Source organism: Cryptomeria japonica, chromosome 2, assembly GCF_030272615.1.
Source record: "Cryptomeria japonica chromosome 2, Sugi_1.0, whole genome shotgun sequence".
NCBI classification, from domain to species: domain Eukaryota; kingdom Viridiplantae; phylum Streptophyta; class Pinopsida; order Cupressales; family Cupressaceae; genus Cryptomeria; species Cryptomeria japonica.
In genome coordinates, this window is record NC_081406.1 from 45,445,917 (window position 1) to 45,453,309 (window position 7,393).

Here is a 7,393-nt window from a genome sequence, read left to right on the forward strand (position 1 = left end):
AAGACTAAAAATCAAACTACTAACATGTGTTATGCAGAATCGATTGTCAAAGACAACAAATCAAACCTCTAACTTGGGTTTTGCAGGCTGCCTTGGAGAAACAACCAAACTTTTGTGTTTGTGTTTTTTAATTAGGCACTTAGTGATTTATAAATAGGTTGGAATAAACATTTGTTTGCTTTGATTGTTAAGTATGACATTGGAGTAGGAGAGTATGCTCTCATCCTTCATAGGGTGATCAGAAATCCAGATCTTCAATACCATGCTCATGTCTTTGATTGTTTGTCACCCTTAGAGGGCATGCCTTCCCAACCACTTTGCTTTTGCAAGCAAGTGATAATCGTGAGAAGGGAACGACCCAAAGTGAGTATGGCTAGAATTCCTTGGCATTCTAACTCACTATAAAAAAATACCCGATGAGCGAAAGCTTTGAAGGAAGTGTTACGTGGGAATTGCAGTTACTTGGGAAGTGATGCCCCTTGAAACTCTTTCTCATATCAACATCTAAGTAGGGCCTTTTGGTCTAAATCATTCTTGCGCAACGACATTTTTTTGGTATCTTGATGGGCTTAATGTCTCAATCATGCTTGCGTGACATCAAGGAGTAACACTTAACAGAAATCCTTACTAAACACCTTGTTTTGCCAAAAACCCTTCTAGTTGCTTGAGAAGGACAAGTTCGGATACTTGGAAGAGATACTAAGTTCGCCATGGGGAGATTTCCATGGGGACTAATGCTTGGCTTCCCTGAGAAGTGAGTGTCGTGGAGGGGAGCCTGTGGGGTCAAGCATCTATGTATTCTCCTTGAATCCCATAATGAGTCTACCTCTCAAGTACCTAATGTCCTTGCCTACCCTAAGAAATGTGTGAATGAGCATGATTGTCTTGAGTCTAAGTTGCAATATCTTGTATTCTTTGATTGTCAAAAGTTGAATTGCATCTCATTTCAAAAACAAGGCAAATTGATTCCAAACAAGATTTAAACATAAGAGCATTTCATCCAACAAAGTTCAAAAATCTTCAAACATGGTTATCAAACATTGTTCAAAATCTTGTCTTAACATTCATGTCACTTACATTTAGGTTCATCCTAGGTTGCATTTTGCAAAGTTCATTGTCAAGTACCAAGGTTAAGTTTCATCTAGGTCATACTCCTTTGCATATCAATAAAAGTCATCCATTTACATGTGTCTTCTTGCATTAGAGTAATACCATTATCATACATTCATATTTGCATACCTTAAGTCTCTTCATTAAGCTTAAGTCATTATCATATCATATTAGAGTCACTTGCATAGTAATTGTCCCTTTTGCATATAGTCTCAAAAACTAGGTTTTGTCATACTTGAGTAATCCAAATCTTTGATAAACCCTAAGTCATTGTTAAGAGGTCTAGACCTTATCAAACCTTTTGTCCTTTTGTCATCAATGTCATTTTATCAAACCTAGCTTAGTATCCAAGCATATAGGGGAGACATTGTCATCTTGTCCTTTGTCACTTAAGTCCTTTTGTCCTTTGAGGTCTACATATCATTCCAATTTCCTAAGGGTTCCTCTCTTAGATTTGCATTCATAAGTTTGTCAAAATCTTTTAAAACAAACAAAAACATAGGTTGCATTCTTGCCATAGATTGCATTCTCATTCATTTAGTTTGCATTTAGTTGCATATCATATATTATCCTTCGAAAATTCCAAAAATATTGCATTTACATAGTGACATGTCTATTGAAACAAGGTTCCAAGCACCAATGATGCAACAAAGTTTGACATATCAACCTACAATGCAATCGCAATTCTATCCAATCCAACAACAAGGCTATATTGATCAAACTCTTTATGATGAAACAAATCTCCAAATACAAAAACTAGAGGAGAAGCTAGCCCAAGAAAATGAGATATTGGAACAAAAAGTGAAAAACATTGCGAAGAATAGATCACAAATGTCCAAAATGTTTCAAAAATTTCCAGGTCGAAATCTAAAGATTGAGCCAATTGATGTAAGATCTCTTCTTGAACAATCAGACATACCAACTCTTCTCTCCCAAATAGAGATGATGAAACAATTTCAAGAAAAGAGACAACGTCAATTTCAACATTATGTGCCTTCACAACAAGAACAAGAAGGTGTTTACTCTCAATCAGATTTTCAACCGTCACAATCAATGGTTCAACCAATGGTCCAATTTCAACAATATGTCCAACCAATTATACAATGTGCAGTCCAACCAATGGTGGAATATCAACAAGTTCAAGTTCAACCAACATATCAATGTCAACAACTACCACCAGACATTCAAAAACAAAGATTGCAACATGCACCAAGCCGAATTTTGAACATGTCAAACCAAAATGATCAACATCTAGTTCAATATCAAAACATGACATCAAACCAAAAACAAGTTCAAATCCTAGATACAACTATGTCAAAACCTCGAAAGAAAGGCGGCTTTTTTGCAAGGCTCTTGAGGAACCTACCAAGTGAGTTTATTGAGGAAGATCAAGATAATACATTTATGTCTAGCAATGCCTCATCCCTCCATAAACAAATTGATTCTCCAGTGGCATCTATCCCTACACCTCTAGAAGTTTCACAAGAACCTTCCATATTGTCCTCATCAAACAATACACCCAAGGATGCAATTATCCAAGAGCTATCCATAATTGATTGCCAAGATAATCCAATTCATGATGCACATCCTTGTCATGTTTCAGAAATACAAGACCCAATGCCACCATGCACTTTATTGCCATTATCTATTTTAGAGGACCCCATTCCAAGTCCCTCTTCCTCATGTTCAAGCATTGATTCCTTGCCAGAATCCATCACAAATGTTCAAAGTGCAGAATCCTACATGCATATCCAAAGTCCAACCTCATGTCAAGAGGATAATTTAGAGCATGAAGAAATGTGTCCTAAAGAAAATCAAGATCAAGGTCCTGAAACCTTATCATCCCATCCAATTGTTGACCAGGACCCCATGTTCCCACACACTCACGACGATTCCCCTATTCTTGTCCATCCTATCCAAAGTCCTATTGACACTCCATTCCCCAAGCAAGATCACGATATCCCAGTCCATCCAATCCCAAATGATCCCTTTCCATTTCATGAACACAATGTCCTTTCAAATCCCATTGACATTCCACTTCCTCAGTGTAAAGCGGAAAATCGATCGAACCCTAGTTGCTCTCCCCTCTTCCAACTCCAAGGAGAGAGAAGGGAGGTCATGAGGGTTGATGGTTTTCACTTAAGGAGACTTTACATTCAAAAGAGGGGTTGAAACCCACAAGATCCAATCCCACACAATGCAAGATTGGATGCTAAATGCGTTTCAAGGGTTAAGATAGCAAGGCTACCCTCTTTTGTAAAGAATGTAGATAGAAAGATTAAGCTAGGAATGCATAGAAAGTGAGAAAGATTCACTTATAAACTGAGATAGGGATATAGGATGAAGCTGCGGACCTGGAATTAGCAGTAAAATGTCGATACGGTGCTGTCCTGTAAATTTGAGCAAAAGTTGACGGGACGATGGTGCCCGGCGTGCACACGGTCCTCCGAAAAATCCACGAAACGAAGGGGGATCTGTTCGTCTCTACACAAGGATTCCAGATCTTCAATTTCAGCCGCGTACCTACAACCTACACACAGAAAAGCGAAGACAATTGGGGGGTTAGGGATTAGGGGTTTGCCTTTAGGTCAAACCCCGGTTTTGGAATTAACCAAGAAATGAGAAATGCTGTAAATGTAAATGTCTGTAATGTAAAACAAGTACTAATACCTTGTTGTAAGGATGTTTGTATCCTTATGTGCGAAGGTATAGATGTTGTTGTTTGTTGTATGTTGTAGTATGTAGTAAGTGATATCCTCTTCAATGGTTGAATCCTTGTCTTGAATGCAACACTTAGCCTTGAATGGAGACTTAGAATGATCAATTGCTTGAAGGAATGCTTCAATGCTTGAATGCTTGCGTATTGTTTCCACCTTTTTTTCCTATTCCTCTTCTACCCAAAATGAGAGAGAAAATGTAGTTTATATACTTGTCAATTAGGGCTGATAGACTGATTTTCCTAACCTTAGGCTGACCAGGAAAGATAATTTCCAATTTGCAAACAAAAAGACCCGAAGTCCCATAGGAGACCGGGCCCAAAATAGGGCTAGGGACCAGGGCGCTGGGCGCCATGGTCCTGGGGGACCAGGGCGCTGGAAAAATGCAGTTTTTGATGTCGTGAGCAAGTTTCGGGGTCTCCATTCAGGTTTCGTGTTGCGTCGCCATCGTGAAGACCGAAATGCAGTCGAAATTGCAAGTGTCGCAATTTTAGGATGCTACATCTAGCCCCCACTTTAGTGGGAGTATGTATGCTCATACTTCCGATAAAGTACAAGGAAACAACATTGAAAGACTTTCACCACATCAAGGAGGCAAGACACACCAAGCCCCCAGTGGACTAAGGATCTTACAACTTCGATTGACAAAGTAAAAGGGAAGATCATGAGGGGGAACCATGACTGTCAGTAGTAAGGTTCCCTCACTATGAGTCATGCAAGAGAAATACCAAAAATTTTCAAGGCAAAGCTAAGTTCGCCAAGAAATTTTCAAGTATCTTGAAGAGATAGATAGGGTGTATGCCCCCCTACGTTAAAGCGATCGCACACGCCTCAACGGGGGTGATTGTTTTAACGTAGTGATACACATAAGAAATGAGAAGGGAAAGGAGCACGTTATCACAAAGATTTAGCCCCCAAGTGTGAGATAAACCCAAGGATAATAGACACAAAACACAAAGCACGAGGTGACTTTGCTTTCCTCGGGGTTAGTATGTTGTATGATAAGTCATGTATATATATCATATGTATGTATGCATAATTGTTCTTCATTCCCCAATCAAGGAAGGTCACCTAGAAGAAGGGAACACATGTGTCTTTTGAGTCAACATGAGAGAGACCAAAAGAGATCTCAATGCTTTGCATCATCCTCAAGTAGACAACACTAAGGACAACAAATAGAAGAATGAGAATAACACATAGAAGAAGTAACACAAGAGAGGAGGAGAGAATCTGCTATGCTAATGTAACTAGTCTAGCACGTCATCTACCCCCCGATCTTGCTGATCAATGTTTTGGGAAGGCAGGGAACACGCTAGAGGAGGAACATCCAACACAGTAGATGGAGCTATCACAAGATCCAAACAAGGGCTATGTTCATGTCCCGAGCCACGTTGTTCTTGTCTAGGAGCTAGGATAAGTGCTTTAGAAAATTCATTAGATAAATGGTTATCAATATCAACAAGTTCATATTCACTATCAGAAGCAAGAACATTTTCATCTATAGCATCATCAAGATTTATAAAAATAGGATCTTTAACCCGTACAAGATCAAGACCATCATGCATCTTATGTTTAGGAGATTTTGGAGAAAATGGAATAATGCTTGTTGAAGGTGTTTTTGGAGATTGTAAAGTTTGAGAAGCAGCTGCTTGAGCTCTAAGACGACGCTTTCGTCGACGTTCACGTGCAGAACGATTTCATCTAGTCTTAGTAGGAAGTGGAGAAGATTGAGGAGGAGGAATGTTCTCATCCTTATCACTTGGGTGTTTAGGTTGTGGTCTCTTAGGCTGGATAATAGGAGAAGAGGAAGGTCTCTTCTCTCTATAAAAGGATGGAGGAGGAACTGCTCCATATAAAGGAGGAATTTTTGGTTTAGGAAGAAGACCTAGTCCATCATGACGAGGAGGTATAGGTCTACTTTTAGAAGGTTTATTAGGCATAGACATAGTCACATCCATAGGGATGGGTTGGGAATCTTCTTGAGGAAAGACATTAGTTTTATCTTTCAAAGGAAGAACTTCCTTCTCAAGAACGATAGAATATCAAGTTTGGGTGTTCTAGGTTCGCTTAGAGATAGGATCATATCTGTTTTCCATTTTTGATAAGATTTGAAAAGATGATCACTTCACGGAGGAAGAGATTGGAATTGTTTAGGCCAAAAATAATCAATAGGAACACTAGAAGTTCTTTCAACTGGTTTAAAGAGACTATGATTGACAGTAACAACTTCACCATTATGGGGAAATTTCAAACACTTATGAATAGGAGAAGCAATAGCTTTCATGGAAGATAGCCAAGGATAGCCAAGCTTCACACGAAATTGTTCGGACGAAGGAATAATAGCAAAGCTCACATCAAGGGATTTGTTATGGACCTCAATAGGTAATGTAATAGAACCAATTGCAGGAGAAGAAAATGCATCAAATAATTTCACAACCACATCTGTTTTGTCATAGATCACTTGTATCAATTGCAAAGTAAAAAGAAATTCTTCAGTAATAACATTAACCATGCACGAAGGATCAATAAGCACTCCACGGCAAGGTGTATTCTTGACTTTTGCAACTATGTATAAAGGACCATCAGGTGCCCTGATAGTTTCACTAGAATCAATTGTGATGGAAGGTTATTTAGGGTTTTCTTGCTGCTCTACAAAGTTAATCACATTCGGAGTCATAGACACAAGACCATCAGATGAGAGAGAGGAATCATTAGTCTCAATCACATTAGAGGTATGAGAAGTATGAGAAGGTAATGGATCAGTAAAAATCTGAAGATTTTGGTTAGGAGGAGCTACAGATGTGTTGCCTTTATCATTCACTCCAGAAACAGAAATAGTATTATTATCAATCAAATCTTGAATTTTACCCTTTAAAGAAAAACATTTTTCAGTATCATGCCCAGGTTGACGATGAAATTGACAAAAAGATTTGTTATCAAAATAAGGTGAAGTAATCTTTGCAAGATCAATTTTTCTTATAGGAGGAAGAGTAAGCACATTTTGTTCCAATAACTTATTCATAATACTATGCAATGATTCATTCAAAGGAGTATACTTTCTTTCTTTCTTGAAAAACTTAGAAATAGGAGGCACACCTGATGCTGCATTCACATTGTTGTTGATGATGTTTTCATTGAATTTGATGGAATCTTTGTTCGGTTTAAACTTCCCAAATGGTTGTTGACTACTATCACCCTTATCACTCGGAGCCATAGGATGTGATTGTTCCATTTGACTCACAGTCGGTTGATAATTGTGAAGAGTTGTACACAACTGTTGGAAAGAAGTAAACTCAGAAAACAGGAGTTTGTCTCGAATATCTTTTTGTAAATTAGAAATAAAGATTCTTTGAATATCATTGTCAGGCACTGGAAAAGAAATTTGAGCATACAAATGCTTATATCTACCAATGAAGTCAGTCACTTTTTCTTTAACACCTTGTTTACAATGCATTAAATCAATCAAAGTAACTTTAGGACTTATATTGTTTTGAAATTGTTGAATGAAAGCATTTGCAAGTTGTTCGAAAGAAGTAATAGAATAAGAAGGCAACGAGCAATACCAT